Source organism: Podarcis bocagei (genome assembly GCF_964188305.1).
Source record: "Podarcis bocagei genome assembly, chromosome: 1".
Classification (NCBI taxonomy): Eukaryota; Metazoa; Chordata; class Lepidosauria; order Squamata; family Lacertidae; genus Podarcis; species Podarcis bocagei.
The window spans coordinates 67,748,357-67,768,611 of NC_138125.1; the positions used below are offsets into that span (position 1 = coordinate 67,748,357).

General features: G+C 43.6%; 1 long non-coding RNA gene across 1 annotated transcript; it reads left to right on the forward strand.

Moving 5' to 3' along the window:
* The first annotated feature begins 16,835 nt into the window (after positions 1–16,835).
* Positions 16,836–17,790, forward strand: LOC308589564. The gene is made up of 2 exons (XR_014009387.1): positions 16,836–16,947; positions 17,720–17,790. It is a non-coding gene; the product is annotated as an uncharacterized lncRNA (long non-coding RNA).
* Positions 17,791–20,255: the final 2,465 nt, after the last annotated feature.

The window sequence follows — 20,255 nt, forward strand, 5'->3', positions numbered from 1 at the left end:
GCAGGTAAATAAATAGGTACTGCTGTGGCAAGAAGGCAAATGGCATTTCCGTGCGCTCTGGTTTCTGTCACGGTGTTCCTTTGTGCCAGAAGCGGTTTAGTCATGCTGGCCATATGACCTGGACAGCTGTCTGTGGACAAACGCCGGCTTCCTCGGCCTGAAAGTGAGATGAGTACCACAACCCCATAGTTGCTTTGGACAGGACTTACTGGTAACTGTCCAGGGGTCATTTACCTTACCTTTTATATGTATTTTCTGGGAATGAGTCTCACTGAACTCAATGAGTAGGGGGGGAGTAGACACAGAATCGTAGTGCAGGGATGGGGAAGCTGTGGTTCTCCAGATGTTGCTGAACTACAACTCGTATCAGCTTCAGCCAGTATGTCCAATGGTCAGGAATAATGGGCACTGGAGTACTGTGCTGATGCAGCGTGTTAACTATTATATTGTATTTTAACTGTTGCAGACCTATAATTAAGCACATGTAGCATACAAATATTTTCAGTGAAGAAAATTAAGAAGTGAATGTGGCCCTTGAGATACTCTGTTGTGTGTATCAACTATTATTTTTAATTAATTTGGGAAAGCACTGCTGCCCATTATTCAGTACAATGTCCCCCCCCCCTTTTTTTGTAGATTAAGGTTGATTTATTTGCAAGAGGGAGCCATCAGAGAGTCTTCTCACATTCCCAGCTGTGAGGCTGATTTTAAACTGGGTGAGCTCTGTAGTTGAGTGGCAAAAAACGATTGGGTGGTAGACGTGTGCAGGGTGGCTTCAAATTATTGGGCAGTGACTTCATATCTGTCACCCACTTTATTTTTACATTTGTCCACGTGTTTATCCTACTGGATATATACAATTAATCCTATAATGGACTCCTGTTGACTGTGGTTTGGATGACTTTCCCTAAGCAGAAAGATAGCAAAATAAATAAGCAACACAAATGATGGTGCTGGAAAGCACAGCTAGACAGAGAGCACTTTGCTGGGCTGCCAGAGTGAGTAAAGAGATTTTGTGTTTAAAGAAGGAAGGCCATCTGTGCATATCTGCCAACTCTTCCTGTTTACATAGAAGACCCCAGATCTTAAGGCTAATCTTCATCCCTTTGCACAATGACCACCTGCTTGCATTATTTTGCTTCCCCTCCCCACCTGTCTGTGGAAAGCTTTGACTAGAATGTCCTACTGATTAAGAATGTCCCACTTTAGCTTCTTGTACCAGATAACATGCACAGGGGATGGCATTCCAGTAAAATACATTCTCCCAATGAAACATTAACTTGGGTATGGAAGTGCTGTGGAAGGAACATGCACAATGGTCTGCGCAAACAAATGTGTGGGTGTTTTTCTTTTAGCACAGACTATAAAAAGAGTGTTACTGGATTAGACCAAGGGTCCAGCATTCTGTTCCCACAGGGGTGAACTGGATGCCTAAGGGAAGCTTACCAATAGGACAAAAACACACTAGCACTCTCTATACTTGTGATTCCTAGCAAGTGGTATTCAGAGGCATACCAGTTCTGCGAGTTGGCAGGAAAAGTATTGCACATACAGTGGTACCTCAGGTTACATACGCTTCAGGTTACAGACTCTGCAAACCCAGAAATAGTACCTCGGGTTAAGAACTTTGCTTCAGGATGAGAACAGAAATTGTGCTCTGGCGGCGCGGCAGCAGCAGGGGGCCCCATTAGCTAAAGTAGTGCTTCAGGTTAAGAACAGTTTCAGCTTAAGAACGGACCTCCAGAATGAATTAAGTACTTAACCCGAGGTACCACTGTAGTTGTTTGGCTGATCATCATGTTGCACGTAAACTGCATATCCACAAGGGGACAAATTAACTTTTACTGGTGTTTTAGTGGCACTTTAAATATATTATAAAGGCAGACAGTCTGCCTGAAAAGGGGGAGTGGAGAGAGAGCAGGAGGTAAGCTTGCTGACTAAATTAGTGTTCAAATTACTGGTGGGTGAATCTGTTAATTACATTGTAAAAGCAGGGGAGCAGGGAACTGGGCTCATACTGCAAGAGGAAATTTTTTCCCTGTTTCTCAAAGCTTCTCCTCTTACCTGATTCCAGCAAGGGGGTTACTGGGAGCTTAGAAGCAACTGTGCCAAGCACCTGGACCAGAATCCTGTTACAAAGGGTTACCTGGGTAACTATCAACAGAGTTGCCTGAAGACTTGACGGAGGCACTGCCACCCTTTCTTTGTCTGTGTTCCCACTCCCATTTACTCACTAGGTGGCCTTTGGCCAGTCACTATCTCTCAACCTAATTGACTGCACAGGGTTGTTATGAACATAAAATGAGAAGGGAAAGAAAACACCCTGAGCTCCTTGGAGGAAAGTAGGATCTGAATTTAATAGCAAAATAAAAAACACACACACATCCCTCTTATGCTAAATTAACTTGCCAGGCAGGGATAAATTAAACCAGGTCCCCCACTCCCTTACTCAGTTCCTTCCAACCTCATGTCCTTGCTTTAATAATAAAAAAGCTCTTGTGAACACAGTGATGATTATTATAAACAAATCCATTTCCTGTTCAATGTAATCTGCTAGAGTCATTGCCTCCTGCCTACTTGTTTCCTAATGCCAAAATGGCCCACACTCTTTGGGTTTCAGATTCTGGATTCAAATAACTCTCTGGCTCTGTTCAGAAGCCTCAGCGCAGAGACTTAGTTTATGTCAACAGGCTTGCAAAACTGCGTCACCGTTCTTGAATCCTTTCCAGGTTACACTTTGTACTCTAATAATTCATTCCTACGGCACCTAGGTCTGTATTTTCTGTGCGAGCCTCGGAGAATGCTCTGCAAAAGAAAAAGCCACAGGAGACAGGCATTAGCAAAGATTATGAAATACCAGTGGCTATGTACAGTTTGAGACATCTGACAGGTACAGGAGACCAGCCCAGAAAAACACACAACTAATTCCTGATGGCCTCAGAAGGGGGGGGGGGGAGGACCTGTCAATTTGAAATATGGTGAAATTTAAAGTTTCATCAAGCCTATATTTTTTCCCCTGTTTCATTGCAGAGATCATTGCTTATGCTGTCACTGGGGCAGAGTTGGGAGGGGGATGTTTCAAACTTAATGTAGACTTAGAAAATATTTCAATTAAAAAAATGTTCACACACCTTTAGTATTCCTTTTTGTTAAGTGTAATAATATTTAATTATAGCACTGTTACTGAGACAGGTGATGAAGGGAGGGGGTAGCTGTAGACAGGTGCTCTGAATATGTTCAGATTTACTTGTGTTTCTTTAAACTGGGGGCAAATTGTGAAGATCAGGGAAAGTTAGTTGTCTTGACTGGCCTTGAAAATATTATTATATTATATTATATTATATTATATTATATTATATTATATTATTAATATTCCACCTTCTTCCTTGATGCAGCTCAAGGCAGCTTAGGAGCAGCTAAAACATATAAAAAGCAATCATTTAAAAACAATTAACCATGCACAGGATTACAATGTAACACATTATGTTAGGCATGGGAGGAAAAAGTAAGTTTAAGAGAAGCACAAAAAGTCCCTTGTCTGGTGAAAACCAGCTCCTGTAGTTAACACAGCAAGTAGAAGAGGGACTCAAAAAGCAAAGGTGACTCTTAAACTTGCATGTGTGAATTGTCCATAAGTTAGCAAATAAGTAAACTTAGGTATCCTCTGAAAGCATCAGGGTTGCTGCATTATGAAAGCAGTATTAGATGGCACCTGTCATGAACCAAACTGAACTGAACTGAAGCCTTGTTTCAGTATTCCAGTTGGGCTGGGCAGTTGCTCTAGGGATTAAATTATTTAAAGCCTTCAGCTGGCCAGTGTAGGCAAGCAATAGCTTATAAAATACTTAATCTATTTCTTTAAAACTCGTCATAGGTTTGCTTTACTTGGACTGTAAAACTTTATGCAACTGTCATCTGCTATTGCTGATTTTCTTTTGCAGATACATTATATATGGAATATATTTTTATTTCTGAAACATTTGTCTTCTCTGCCTCACGTTAATTTAGAAAACAAGAGGAAATATAAGTTTGTTGAATCTAGTCCTTCAAAATTTATTTCTGTAAGGCCAGATCCTTCAATATCTTCTTGTGCAATTCTTCTATCATCATTTAATCACAAGTGCTTAAAGGTGGTAACATCTCTGAAATAAAAAAATATGACAAGCAATGTAAGTGTCTCGTACAGTGTCCAGCTAAACTGTGGTTAATGGAAGACCTACATTTATAGTGATATCTTCATGACATTTCACCAACACTGCATGACTTCCTGCGCAGAAGAATGAGACATGTTTGCTTAAAATCTGACTTGCTGCAATGTATATTTGTTTCTAGAGAGCAAACTGTAAGTAACAAATATGAAGTGGCGACAGAAGCAATCTGGATAGCTCCTCACCACAGGATTAATTGGGTAAAGCCTCTTAGGTTTGATTAGCCATTACTTAGATCTCTCGATTCTTCCCCTACCCTACCCCCATCATTGCTTGTTCCTATAAATGACTTTTCCTGTCACAATCTATTAGGTTGGTTTACATTCACTACCGTATTATTTTCCCCCAGAATCAAACAGAAATATAACAGATCCACTTTGCATAGTATGCTTTCCCTACACAAACACTTTCATGTGAGAGCATGAAACACATATGAGGTTGACTGCAACTGGCTGAAGGTGCACCTTGTGGAAAGCTTCTATTGGCTGTGGCTTTTCAGAATGTGCACATCAGAGAACATATTTAGTTGTACACTATTAATGACAGTGTAAGACACACTGTTTTCCTTTTAGTGGGGCAGGAATATGATTATGCACAGTAGCCCTAGATGTATATCTTTCACAGAATATAGCAGAGTATATTTTTCTGTACTATTTTTTAAAACCTTTTAAGGGTTAATAAAAAAAACACAAACAATTCAGATAAATTTGGACAAAAGTTTTAAAATATTTTTAGCAAAAAGCAAGGTGGTGGGAAAATGCACTAAAATGCATGGGATGCTCTGATGCAAGGTCCAGCCTCCAAACAAACCAATCAGAGTGAATGCTCTTTAAACAGTCAACGTGGTCTAATCTCCTTGCAATCAAATCAGATGGAATGCTCAATAAACAGGTCGTCTGGAAGCAGCCCCAGACAGCAGTCCAAATAGGATCAATATAATTATTTAAAGTACTTCTTTCAAAAGCAAGCAAGCCCAAAATTGTAGATGGGAGGCATCTGGGTGCCCTTCTCCCAGGAGGTCCTTCTGCAGCCCATTGTTGGAAAGTCTTGCTCTACTACATGGGTAGGCAAACTAAGGCCCGGGGGCCAGATCCAGCCCAATCGCCTTCTAAATCCGGCCCGCGGACGGTCTGGGAATCAGCATGTTTTTAAATGAGTAGAATGTGCCCTTTTATTTAAAATGCATCTCTGGGTTATTTGTGGGGCATAGCAATTCGTTCATTATTATTTTTTCAAAATATAGTCCAGCCCCCCACAAGGTCTGAGCGACAGTGAACCAGCCCCCTGCTGAGAAAGTTTGCTGACCGCTGTCCTAGTTGCAAGATCTTGCCTCACTAGAGGATGTCCACAGTAAGACAGCATACATACATAATGGCATCCTGCAAATACAGCCAGAGTGCTTCAAACAGGCCTTTTCTATCTAACAAACTTGATGTGCATCATTTATATATGCAGCTAATTGGACTGCATCTTCTAAAATTGGCAAGCTACACAGTGCTGGAAGATACAGTCCTCTTCCCATTATGAGGTAAGATGCGCATTCCACCTATTAAGACTAATAGTAAAGGCTGTTAAAGGAAACTTTGGACAATAAATTGTTTTATGACATACCTGCTGAATACGTGGGGCTTTGTACCTGCCACCACTCTGAATTCTGCTGCTACTCTGTGTGTGTTCCCTTGTAGCCAGGCTTGGCTGGGTTAGACTGGAGAATGTTACCTTTCTCTTTTCTTTCTTCCCTTCTCTTCTTCTACCCAATCCTCCCCTCCATTTCTTGCCTAGTTAACACACTCCTTGGAGTAACTGAGAGTATCTTACCCATTTATTCCTTATATGATTAAAGGAAGAAGGCACCATATTGGCAATAAAGCATTGTGATCTCACCTGCAACCTGGAGCATTCGCATGTGCTAGTGGAGCTACTGAATATGAGAAAGCAATATTATGCATGTTAAACCATGGTTTAGGGTTACAAGGAGAAGACTGTGCATGCTATACCTTCTTCTGGTGCAGTGCCAAGAGACATTCTGAGTCTTCCGCTTCTGTTTTTGCAGCTTAGATCTGAACCCATGCAAACTGTAGTAAATTAACTGTAGTTACTAAAACAAGATAACTTCAAACAGTGGTGTATGAAGCCGGCTTGTTTTAGTAAACATTAGTTAATATTAGGCACAGTTTAGGGTACAAATGTAATGCTAAGCAATGGTTGAGCTAAAACAGAAATGGAAATTTGTATCCCCTCACAGCAGCATTTGAGGAGGAGAAAGGATAGGGAACACATGAGTTCAAGGCTTGAACAGGCTTGTCATAATGCTAAATCAGACTTTAGTGTTATTTTCAAATGCAGCCATTATACATTTTAAGCGTTCACATGTGATAGCAGACTAGAAATCTGGACACATAGGTACCATTATCTTTTCTTTAAATACATCACTTGCCACTTAGTTTGCTCTTTACATGGAAAATAAGCAGGGATCGTAACATGACTGAATGGTAATAATATTTTTTTGCTCTGTAAAGTCTCCAGCAGAAAAAAAATACCTATACAAGTGACTTAAATGTAGGTGAGCATAATTTAGTGAATATATTTTCAACATAAGCTAACATTCTGAAGTATGTTCATTAATAAAATCTTGTCTTATGAAAATGGTAGATTTAAGATTACAGCACTTAGTTTTATTAAGTTTAAATGAGGGTCAGCCACCCAAAGAATTTTTACTGGTACATGTAGATACTTTAATTCCTTAGAAGCTGTCTGTCAAGTCAGAATTAATGGAGGTGGTATGACATTCCAAAGCTATGAGTTTCACAGAAGTTTCAATATAAAGGAGCCCTTATGGTGTTTGTGAAGAACTTTGCACAATTCAAAATGATATTAAACTGAATACTTTTTTGTTTATACCCTAGCTGTGCTATGTTGTAAAATAAGTGCACAAAACTATGTGTACCTACAAAGGAGTAAGCTCCACTGTAATCAGTGACCCAGTTTGCACGTAATGCTAAGCCAATTCCATGTCTGAGCATGAATAAGCAAATGCGTGGCATTCTGGAACAAAGATTGTGGCTGCTGTACTGCTTGCATTTGGCTTAGTGTTATGTCCAAATCTGGGCTAATGGTTTGTCTCACTCCAGACAAACAATGAGCTATAACTGAGGTTTATTCTTGGGTTACTGGTCCTGGTTTGTCTCCTGGCCACAAGCCTGGCTTTGGACATCATGTTAAGCCAAACCATGGCTTAGCCTTGGGTAGCATGGTGGCAGCAGGACCAGGGGAGGAGGAAGCTGCTGTGACCTTTGCTCATATGTTCGCTCTAAGCTGTGGTTTAGCTTAGCATTACATGTGAACAGGGCCAGTGGAACTAAACGCATAGAGGAGCAGGTTGCAAGTGTATCACTTTAATCTAAAACTAATTTTAGAGCTGCTTAATGCATGAAGAATTCAGCTAAAATGTATAAATCACCGAAATTGTAAAATAGTAAACTAAGGTTGCAATTTAGTTGAACTCAGTGGAACTTACTTCTGAGTAGACATGTATCAGATATGCTATAAGCTATGTACTCTTTAAAATAGTGTAGACATCTCTAGCCTAAAAACTGAGTTCTTGTTAAACAACAGGAAAAAGAGAACAATAGGCTTGAGGGTGTGTGATCTTATTTGGTCATGCTAGCGAAAATCTATTATTTATGTGTGGGAATTCCAGACAACTTACTTGGAAGAGGCAGGGAGCATAAGATACCTGCAGTATCTTATGAATAAGGGTTAGGGTTATTTTATGAATGTTTAAACCAGTTGGCCCGCTCATCAGAATTTCTAAAATCTTTAATTTCATTCTTTCAAAACAAAGACTATGAATATGGTGCAAGATTTCACCTATATGTGCCTGTATCTCCAAACCACCTAGCTAGTGTCTTGTGCTATACAGTTGTACCTTGGATCCCAAATGCTTTGCGAGTCGAATGTTTTGGAAGTTGAACAGACTTCTGGAATGGATTCTGTTCGACTTCCGAGGTACCACTGTACTTACTTCCCATACTGCTCTTGTGCTGCCCTTTCATTTACAGGTAGGAGGCTCACACAAATTATCATTGGAAGAGAGAAAATCCACTGTGTGAATCATGTGTGTTCTGAATGGCCTTCAGTAGAAAATGCCTGAGAAGCTGGGGCTGGTTTGCACATCAGTCCACTACATCTCTCTCATGTTCCTTCACTACTAAGAGAAAATGGCTTGGAGCATGCCAGGTTCCCCCAACCTGGCATGCTTCAGCTGATTTGGATTACAACTCTCCAGGATGACTGTTTTTGTCTAAGAGTCTGGGGAAGGCTAGCATGATTAGAAGGAACGTGAGTGATAACAGCTGCTAGAGAGAGAATTTACCTCTATACCACTGGTCCTAGCCCAGGTGAGGGAACAATCCTTTAAATAACCACACAACCAAAGGAATATCAAGGTTTGTACATAAGCAGGTAAATAAAATGTGATATGAAGTTGTAGAATTTGGAACAGCAATCCTTATCCTATGGTAATCAGATGTTTTTTGCAAACATCCAACATCTATGTGTATAGCATTTTTTCCTGGCAAAGGTGAAAATGTTTCATCTTAGCATTCTTTTGGTGTTTTTCCAGAGTTTTTTTTTTTAAGTACTTGGGAAACCCACTTTTTATTTCATTTAATATATTTGCTGCCATCAGATAAGCTGTTGTTACAAACAGGGAGGTTCCCAGTTCCAAGGGCAGCCCTGCAGAGTAGGGTTCCTTTGGGGAACCCATCCTAGTCCTTTCTTTCTGCTACCACCGCCTGCTTATGTGTCACCTAGGGCAAGGATAGGGTTCCCAATGCCTTACTGTGGTCTCCTCTATGCAGGGAAGCAGCCAAATGAATTCTAAGTGCCTGGCTTGACAACTTCATCCACTCTCCCAGGCACTTCAACAGCCAGTAGCATAGCCATAAACAGTCCTAAGGTATACAGGAGATTAACCAGCCCTGAGTGTGTTCGGAAACCAGTGCAGCTCAGGAATACAATTAGGCAATTTATTCAAATTGAGTATAGGGGGAAACAAAGGGAGGGGGAGAAATAGCAAGTGTTGCAGCTCAAAATTGACATAAATCACCATATCAAATTATTGGTCTAATTAATCCTATGCTTAATCCAGACTAACGCACAAACTTACTTTCAGTGGTCTAGTGATGGCAGCTTCAGGCATCAGTTACAGGTTGTCTGTAGCCCATTTTAAAGGGGTGTTACGTACTAAGCTTGGATCCTAGAACAATAGGCAGGTAGGATCGTAGAATGCAACAACTGATTGGCCTGCAGGAGAAGACCTATCACGCTCCAGGAGGGAAGCAGAATCAGCCAATCAGATGGGACTCATTGTGTAAATAATGTATATAAAGGCCTGAGGTTTGGGGGGAAATTCAATCACTGTTTTACAAGCTGCAATAAAGAGCATGAAATCACTGCAGGACTCCGAGTCAATTTCAAGGGGTTTCTTCCAAATAATCATAAGCATCAGCAGTGAAATATACTCAGAGTCGCAAAGTGATTTCATGCTCTTTATTCAGCTCATAGTGGTGAGGAGGAATGAATGAAAGTCCCCTCAAAGTATCTGCTTTATATACATTATTTACACAATGGGCTGCACATGATTGGTTAATTCTGGAATTCTACTGTAAGCCAATCAGGTTGTGGATTCACTTGTATCTGGAGTATGATTGGGTGGTTCCTGCCAACCAATCATACTGCTGCATTGTTCTTGGACCAATCAGACTGCTGCATTCTGAATCCTATTGTTCTAGGACCAATCAGACTGCTGCAATTTGGATCCTATTGTTCTAGGACCAATCAGACTGCTGCAGTTTGGATCCTATTCAACTCAGTACATAACAAGCAGGAAGAGGTTTGACACCCTGGAGAAGATGGCAGACAACCCCTGGGAGCAGTGACGACACGTTTCAGGAGCAGAAGAAGATGGTTATCACTGTTGAAGACTGTTACCAGGATTTCTGTCTCTTGTAGTTACATAGGGCCATTTCACAAGGCCACTAAATATGTGGCCATCAGGAAGCATGGTCAGTGTGTGCATCTGTTGGGGGGGGACAGGGGTAGGCAGTACAACCCCATGACCCTATCATGTATTATTCAACATGTGAGAGACTTTATCCATATTATGGGGTTGGGGTGTCACTTAGAGTCCCTGAAGAGCATGGTTCTCGGGTGTCTTGCAAAATGTTTATTAATAAAATATTAGAGGATTTCAATCCATTGACTGATTCCAAAACTAAGTTATGTTCCTACTTTTGAAAGATTGCATTGGGGACAATTCTGAAAATCTATATTGAAAAGCACGGGGGATAAATATACTGCTCAGTTATGCTGTCTTTCTCTAGATGGTTAATTTTTGTTTCCCTTTTTTAAAAAATGTGGCACACTTGTGTTGTGAAAATAGTTTGGTCCGGAAGGGTTACATTCTTTCTGTAGTAGCTCATGTTGTTTCAGCATGTTATGGAAAATTCTGCTGTGTAGAGAAAGTTACAACCACTCTAATGTTTAAGCATACTGTTTGGTATGCCAGATCATTACGAGCCAAAAGGAAACTGATCTGGCAAATCTGTGTGGGGAGAAATAGCAAGTATGCAGCTCAAAATTGACATAAATCACCATATCAGAATATTGGTCTAATTAATCCTACACTTAATCCAGACTAACATACAAACTAATTTCTCACTGTAGCTCCATAATTCTGAATTGGATTTAAACAAACAAACAAAAACAAAAAAACCCAACACCTAAACACATTTGCTCTCTGTCTCTCATTGCTAAAAAACCCCCCCACAAAAAAACAAGTGGCAACAGCCACAAGTTCATTTTAGATATCTTTGGGAGCAAGTACAGTCTTTGTTATGCCTGGCATCGTAATAGTCTTGTCCATGATTAGAACCCACTAGACAACACAGCAATAAATGGTATTTTTTAGAATGAAAACTAGTAGCACTGGTATATAAAAACATGCATGGTGTGAAGAAAGTGGATAGAGAAGTTTCCCCCACTCTCCCATAATACTAGAACTTGGGGACATCCATTGAAACCGAATGGTGGAAGATTCAAGATGGACAAAAGGAAGTACTATTTCACGTTTCATACCACGCTATGAAATTCATTCCCACAAGAGCTAGTGATGGTCACCAACTTGGGTGGCTGTAAAAGATAAGGCTATCAAGTGTATGTAAGTAAGCCAGCTATGTTCTACAAACATTGTTAGAGGTAGTAAAGTCTCTGAATACCAGCTGCTGGGAATCACAGGTGGGGAAGAGTGGTGCTGTGCTTAAGTCCTGCTTTGGGCTTCCCATAGGCATCTGGTTGGCCACTGAGAGAATAGGCTGCTGGACAAGATTTGCCTGATTCAGAAGGCTCTTGTTGCGTTCCTGCTGGTGGAAGAACGTATCTATATCATCTATCCATCTATCATCTATCTATCTATCTATCTATCTATCTATCTATCTATCTATCTATCTATCCCAGTTGTAGCCAAACTGCTCTGCTTTTCACATTCTTTTCTATCTGAACTCCCACTTACAAAAATTTACATTGCACAAGTTTGCAACAAACTGCAAACATTTCTCCATGTGCAGTGGGGGAGGAAGGAGGGCTTGCAGGATGTGTGGTATTAACTTCCCTTTGTACACAATTTATTTTCCAGTCGTTGGACCAGCTCCTGACTTAGGACCTTACATGCCAATCTATATTAGAATCCACTATCAATGGCTCTGGGATTTTGGGGCCTCAAGGCAGTCGATCTCGATTGGGGGATGGGGAGCAGAGGGCAATACTGTTCTAGCTAGGCACCTAGCCAGCATAGCAACAAGGGCTCCGCATTCAGAAGCTTATTAAAAATAGCTCAGGAAAACATTACTATTTATATGTATTAAACAGAATCTTGATTAATATTAACCGAGAAATGAGGGGAAGGAAAACCTACATTCAGTTTAGAGCCAGAAGATTTAGGAGCCCCTTCCTTCCCACAAAGACAATATTAGTCCCCAAGATTAGCAAGTTGCTTCCCCCACCCAGACAAGAGTAGCCAGGTGGAGAAAGAACAGGGCTCCTGCTCCTTTAATAGTAACATAGAAGAGAGAATTTCAGCAACTATTAAAGGTACAAGAGACATGAAGCCTTTACTCTTTTTTTTTTTACATAGCCACCATATGAGAAGTCTGCTGCTACTGTTCTGTGGCTAGAGAAGCAAGAGGAGAGTGAGGGCCAAACTAGATATTTGCATTTTAGACTCACATTTTTTAAAAATGGAAATAGTATCAGTTCTTTTTAAATTAGAATTTCAGAATGCAGGAAAAGGAAGAATTTAGCCCCTTCATACCTTTCCCTGATCCTCAAGAATATCCCTCATTTAAAACTTTAGGAGGACAAAACCCTGTGTTAGCTAAAGAAGGTGTGTAACCCTGTCTCTTCCTCCATTGTTTAATAAGTGATTGCATACAGGTTATAAAGTATTTTGTGGACCGTAACTGCAATCTGCTCCTATTGTTTTTGTGATATGATCCTTTCTGCTGAGCATCGCATTACTTTGAGTGGGGATAGTGTGTTTTACTTTATCACAGACAGTCATGTTTCTCTTTGGAATAGGATTAGGGCATTTGGGTTTGGAATTACTAAAAAACATGGTCCCTTATTATGAATTTTGTTACCTTATAATATTTAACTCAAAATAAATACTGGTAATACACCTGCAGTATTTGCTAAGCAACTTTTAAATTTTCAAAACAGGTTAAAGCTTTCTACTCCTGAAGAGTAGAAAGTACTGTATCTTTCGCTCTGTAAGACGCACCAGACCACAAGACGCACCTAGTTTTTGGAGGAGGAAAACAAGAAAAAAGATATTCTGAATCTCAGAAGCCAGAACAGCAAGAGGGATCGCTGCGCAGTGAAAGCAGCAATCCCTCTTGCTGTTCTGGCTTCTGGGATAGCTGCGCAGCCTGCATTCGCTCCATAAGACTCACACACATTTCCCCCTACTTTTTAGGAGGGAAAAAGTGAGTCTTATAGAGCAAAAAATACGGTAGATTGTACTAACCATAGTTTAGTGGAAAATAGCCCTGTGGTAGTGTAGGCTGAGCCTAGTCCATGCCAGGGAATCGTTGGCCCGCGTCCTCAGATCCAGAGAGAGAGTAAAAGAAAACTCCAGGAAAGATCCTTCTTTGGAGGAAAGCAGTTTTATTCTCTGTGCACAGGAGACAGCCAGCAGAATAAATTCTGGAAAAACTGACTGCCCAGAAAATACCCCTCTGCAGATTTTCTTATACCTTGAGTGGGCTCTCTCCCTCCTCCCCACGCCCTCTCGAAAAAGTTTTCAACTTATTTTTAGCATGTCTATAGCCTTCTAAAACAGCCCTCCCTATTGTTCTTTCTAAGCGTCCTGCATCCCCCCGTCTCCTCCCGTCTGTGTCTTTTTTTTATCTTGCATTCCTAAGGCGAGGCTATTTCTAGCTTACAGTCTCTGTCTTATCTTGCATTCCTTGAGGGGCCCTTAGCTCAGAAATTAACTTACAGAGAATATGAAGATCCTTCTTAGGTATATATGAAGATCCTTCTTAGGTATAAAATATAGAAAGCAACCCTTCCCTCTCCCTTCACTCCCTCCTCTTCTTATGAACAACCTAATACTTAGGTTCGTTCTGGGGTAGGGGTCTATAATCTCTCATGAAAGCAAGCACGCGAGGTCCCATCATGCGAGACATCATCTTCTCCATCATATTTTGCATACATTGCATCAAGCAGGGCATACAGAAGCAGAAAAGCAATAGAAGCATAATTGGACCTATCACCATAGTAAATATTCTCCCCATCCATCCACCTGGGAAGATGCCGTCCAACCAAGACATATCCCAGCCCTCCCAGGTTTGTACAGGGACATGTGCTACCTTTTCAATTCTTGCTGCCAGATCACGGATAGCCTCGCCATGGTCTGAAATGTTGAAGCAACATGCTCCATTTCAGCCATTTGTAACCACCTATTGTAGGAGTTATGGGCACCCCACTTAGTCATCAAACGGGAAATGTCGGCAAGGGAGGTCGGGGAACTTTTTCTTGCCTGCGTCAATACACATGTGGGCTCTTCAACTAAAAAGAAAAGGAGAATCATCAAAGGTATAGATGGATTACGTCTCTTCCCACAAATACGATACCGTTCATGCCAACAGAAATACGAGAGCATCCATATGACAAGGGCGGTATATATCACTCCTACCCACCAAACCCAATATCTCCATGGTTCCTCCCACCAACATTCAGGGGGTGTGCTCATCGTTGAAGAGCCCACTGATATTTGTGCCCGACTACCTGTTGAGCCTCAAGGATAAGAGCCCACCAGTGAGCTGATGCTCCCACTATGTGGGTCAATTTTCCTATTAACCCTGTCGGGTGGATTGAACTCACGTGCTACCTCCCTAGTGACCAGAGGTGGCAATTCTTACTGGCACTTGTTTAGCAATTTCAATGCACACCTGGTTAAGGCTCCCACCCCTGCAATACTTGCATCAAGACAGGTTCCGTCCCATCTATCACCTGGATTAAGAGTAGGACCTGGTCTATCAAATGAGGTTGGTACAGTGCTCTACCTCCCAGATAACAGTTGACTACCCTCCCACAACAACAAGAGTGGTCCAGAACTCGATAGATTTCGATCGTCTCTGCAACTTCCCGTATGAGCACTATCCACGCGTGCTGGACAGTGGTGTGGGAGAGGAGCCACAACGGGGCAGTGGGGTGTCTCAATACGGCAATCTCATCAAACCCCAGTTTCCAATAGCCAAAGAGCACGCCATCTCTTACCACCGGCAAGACGAACCAGTCGTAGCAGAGGCCATCAGGCCAATAAGGGCGGTATGGCTCAGTGGGGTCAGGGCTGTGGGACATAGAGCAGATAACAGAAAAAAAAAAGAAAAGAGAAAGTCCTTATGGAAATATTAAATGTCCTGGTGGACTTCCTGGATTAGTCCCGGCACGGATTTTCACGTTGGGGACGCTGCCCGCGGGCGCCCCTCCCATCCAATTCTTCAGCTGTGCGTTGAGATATCAGCTTCCGGTGTGATATCAGCAGAGCGGTCGTCTGCCAGGCATCTGGAGATAATCAGCTGAAGGGAGTTCTCTGGATCTGGTGTAACTGTCCAGTTTGAAATGGTTTTCTTTACTGAGTAGGGTGGACCCACAAGTAGCACAGTGTATGGTCCCCTCCAGCAAGGCTGTAGGGGGGGGGCTCGCTGCCAGTCTTTCACCCACACTTCGTCACCTGGCTCGAACTGATGCAGCCAACACACAGGAGTTGCGAGCTGCGAGCCTGGGTCCACCTGTCGAGACAAAAGAAAACTCGGAAGAATATCTGGACTTAATTATTCAATTGCATATCCTGACCAGCATGTGGGGACAACATTTTGACATATGGGACCGGTCTCCTAAATATAATTTCAAAGGGTGACAGATGGGTCCGTTTTGACGGGAGACTGCGGACCCTGAGTAACGCCAAGGGCAACATGGTCACCCAATTAGACCCGGTCTCCTGTGTCAGCTTGGACAGCTGATTCTTTGGAGCGCTTTCGCCAGCCCCCGTAGGACTGCATGAACAAATGCTGGTCCATTATCAGATCCTACGGACCTTGGCAATCCATAGCGAGGGATGATTTCCCTAAGCAGGCACCTGGTTACTTCAAATGCCTTTTCAGTCTTTGTGGGCCATGTTTTGACCCATCCGGTGTAGGTGCACACTGCTACCAGCAGGTAGCGGTGCAGTCCACAACGGGGTAATTCAGTAAAGTCCACGACAAGATCTTCCATAGGTGCAGTTCCACTGTGCTGAATCCCTGGGGGAGCCAGTGGTCCGGCTCTGGGATTATTCTTTTGACATAGCAGGCATTTCCTGGAGATCTGGGCTGCCAGTTGGTAAAGGTGGGCTATATAGAAGCATTTTTCCAGCTGCTTGGTTGTAGCATCTGGTCCTATGTGGGTTGAATCATGGTATCTCTGAATAACCTGCCGAGAAAGGGACTCCGGAATCCATATCCTGTCATCAGGGGTAAGGTACCATCCTTCTTTGGACAATGTCAACTCCTGGGCATCTGCAGTGTCCCTTTCCTGCTTTGTGTAGGCCGGCTTGTCAGTAGTGCTTAAAATCTCTTCTGGGACCAGTGCTCCAATAACCGAGGTGGGGGCCAGTTCTCGGGCTGCTTCCTTGGCTACTCTGTCTGCCAATCGGTTTCCTCTGGCCACTTTCCCTGGTCCAGTTTTGTGTCCATAACAATGGATAACTGCCACTGCCTCGGGTTCCCATACAGCATCCAGAAGGTTCAATAAGGCTTGTGGGTGGGCCACCTGGCTTCCTCTGGAGGTAAGCAAACCTCTTTCTTTCCATAAGGCTCCATGGGCATGTAAAGTCAGGAATGCATATTTAGAATCTGTATAAATGTTTATCTTCTGTCCCTTTGCCAGGCTCAGGGCTCTGGTAAGCGCAGTTAGTTCTGCCAGCTGGGCCGATGTTCCAGGTGGGAGTGACTTTGCTTCGATCACCTGGTCTTCCAGGGCTACCACTGCATAGCCTGCCTTCCGCTGCCCAGCCTCGTTTGCCTCGTCTTTGAGATCAGGCCTGCTGGAATATACTTCGTCCATTACTTCAATGCAGTCATGCGTGGGCTCCTCACCTTCTCCTACCGGTAATAGGGTAGCTGGGTTGAGGGCGGTGGTGACCTGGAACTTCAAACGCGGGTGCAACAATAGCATCTGGCACTTTCTCATTTTTGCTTGGGAGAGGAAATAGGTACCCTTCATGTCAAGCAGTGCTGGGACTGCATGCGGGGTCACACAAACAGTGTTGCAATGCCTTTTTCAAATCCTTGAAGGCATGCTGTTGCTCTTTCCTAAGCGGCCTCGCCCTCCTCTTCTTCTCCTAACGGTGGACCTACCGTCTTCAGGGCCATCAACTTCTCTGCCTGGTACTTCTCCTTTTTCTTCTGGGTCTCTTTTTCCCTCTAATTATAAATGGTCTGGGCTAATTCCAGCATCCATTCAAGGGTGTGGCCCATAAAAAAACCTTCATTTTTTTTTGGTGGATATCGGGCGCCGCTTGGGCTACAAAGGCAGTTTTTTATGATAGGGGCATTGGCAGCCTCATGTGCTTGGGCTTCAGAACTCTAAGCCATGTTGCAAATTTCAGTTCATTTGCCAGTGTCTGTAGAAAGAACAATGCACTCCTTGCTTCTGGCAAAGTTTCAAATTCCTCAAAGTATCAATTCCTATGCTATGCTGCGGCTCCTTTTTCAGAGTAAAATTGCACCTTAAAAAGAAAAAAACTTGACAAAGTTCACAGAAAGCATTCACTTGCTTTTAAGAAAGTCACTTCTTCAGGTTAGTACTTTTGGGCAGGGGGGTGGGTAACTCTTGGCCTTCTGGGTTTATGTGGCTGAAGTGTAAATCCAGAAAGTGTGAGGTTCAGGGTAGCTGGCTGAATGCAGCAGTGTCCTTCTTGGAATAGCTGCCAAGAGATAACGCTCTGAAGCTGCCTCCAAGCGCCTGGCACAAGGAGGGGAAAAAAAAAGCTGATGTCCTGTTACTTGCATGAATGAGAAACAGTTAGTTCACTTGCTTCTGCAACAGTCTTTGAGCAAATCATTTTCAGAAACCTCATTCTGTGTGCCGAGCAACCATTGTTGGACCAGGGCCAGGCAGCTTCTGGGAACCTGCGTTTGTTGGGCCTGGTTTATCCTAGTAAGTTTTTTTTTTTTCCCTCGTCTCTCAGGACTGGAGAGGTGGGGTTCAGGCCATGGGGTATCCCTGCACAGATCCCTGTTCTTGCCCTCTGCCTTGATTTTTCTGGAGTTCAGAGCTGGGCTTGTGGCTGTAGCGCTGAGGCTCATGGCTGGGTACATAGGCATCGGAACTTTGGTTACTGTTCCCACCCTGTGGGGAGTGGGGTGTGTCGGGCGTGGGGCCTTTGGGCATTCCATTTTCCAGTGACCCTCTTGCCTGCAGATGGCGCACTGGCTTTTTCCCTAGGCGTTCTCTGCCCCTCCCGTGGACACCCTCGCTCACTCTGAGATTGCATTTTTGGCTTTCTGGCTGTTTGAAGACAAACCCCTAATTATTTTGGCCAGGTCCTCTTCGAAAGAAGGATTCTGATTTAAGGTGGTTGGAGGTCTGTGGTCCTGGGCATCGGATGACTCCAGGGGGTCATACACTCAGTGGAGTGGGGCCATCAAAGTGGAGTTTTAGCTGCCTCAATTGCAACTATTAGTATTGTCCGCTGCCCTGAGGGCATTTATCTTCCTATGCGGCTCTCAAAGCCTTCCCTTCTGTATCTTTCTGCCAGTTCACATCCTTGCATTGTGCTGCTTCTAGACCTCAAGAAGCCACATGGTTCTACATACTGAAACACTCTTTTGGACTGCTTGTCCACTTCACCTTCTGAATTCTTCATTCTCTATACCACCTTCTTCTTCACTTTCCTCTTCTCTTTCTTTTCTCCCTCAGTCTCTTTTCTTGGGGGTTGGGTAGGGGAAACCTCATTTAGCCCTGGTGCAGTTGCTGCATAGGGTGGAGGGGGGCTAATTATTCCTTCCTCCTTTTCTTCTGGGACTTCTCTTCTGGGACTGGCAAAACTGCTGGCTTTTTAACTTGTACTTGCTGCCATACTGGGCACAGTTTGGCATGGCACAGGTAATCACAGTTCTACTTTACTTGAGCCATGGGAGACGGTTAGGAACTCCACATAAGTGTTGGAGTCTATTTTTTCATCAGGTTTTTTTAAAATCCCCAATCTTCTCCCTTCGTGGCATCTTTTCAATTTGTTCAGGAAAGCATTGCAGGGGGGTCATGGGAGTTGTTTTACTGCTTTTTCTCCATGACCCTGGAACACTTGGACACTTGGGATACTGGGACACTCCCTCCTCCTAACGTTATTTTTTCACTCAGTCACAGGCCAGACGTTGCTTTCAACGTCTCACATACTCAAAACATTCACTGGAGTGTCCCCACACGCACATTCAGAAAAACCCATGCGCCTCCCCCAACCCCTTTTCCCCCCCAAAAACCAAAATCACAACCGGCAGTGCTTCACAACTTCGACCGGGGCCCAAGAGCACCTTTTACTGCTTCTTCTGGGCACAAAACCAACCACAACCACAACCGGCAGCGCTTAGACTTCGACCGGGGCCCTAGCAGCACCCTTTGCTGCTTTTTCTGGGCACAAAACCAACAACCAACCATAACCGGCAGCGCTTAGACTTCGACCGGGGCCCTAGCAGCACCCTTTGCTGCTTTTTCTTTTTACCAAAAAACAAAAAAAAAACAACAACAAAAAAACAAAAAAACCTTGTTGGTGGCACACCACTGCCACACCCTTTTTTTTCCCTTCCTGGCTGCACACTACTGCATAACCAGGTGAGGCTGATCAGGCCTCCCTTTTTTCCCTTGGGCCCCATGCCCACCTGGTGGCACACCACTGCCACGCCCTTTTTTTTCCCTTCCTGGCTGCACACTACTGCATAACCAGGTGAGGCTGATCAGGCCTCCCTTTTTTCCCTTGGGCCCCATGCCCACCTGGTGGCACACCACTGCCACGCCCTTTTTTTCCCCTTCCTGGCTGCACACTACTGCATAACCAGGTGAGGCTGATCAGGCCTCCTTTTTTTTTTCCCTTGGGCCCCATGCCCAGCCCTTTCCCTTGGGCTTACCGTGTTTCTGCTGCAGAGTCCCTTCCCTGGCCAGTCCTCTTTCCTCCCTCGACCTGGGTCCTTGCTCTGGAGCGGTGTGGCTGGTTCCCCCCACAAATTGGTAGGGTGCGCGCGTGGAGCCTGCAATCACCGATCCGAGCTGTCCACCAGGTTGAGCCTGGCTCTCTCCAGCCCTCTGAGGTGGGGCAGATTCCCGGTCAGGGAACCAAGATGTAGGCTGAGCCTAGTCCATGCCAGGGAATCGTTGGCCCGCGTCCTCAGATCCAGAGAGAGAGTAAAAGAAAACTCCAGGAAAGATCCTTCTTTGGAGGAAAGCAGT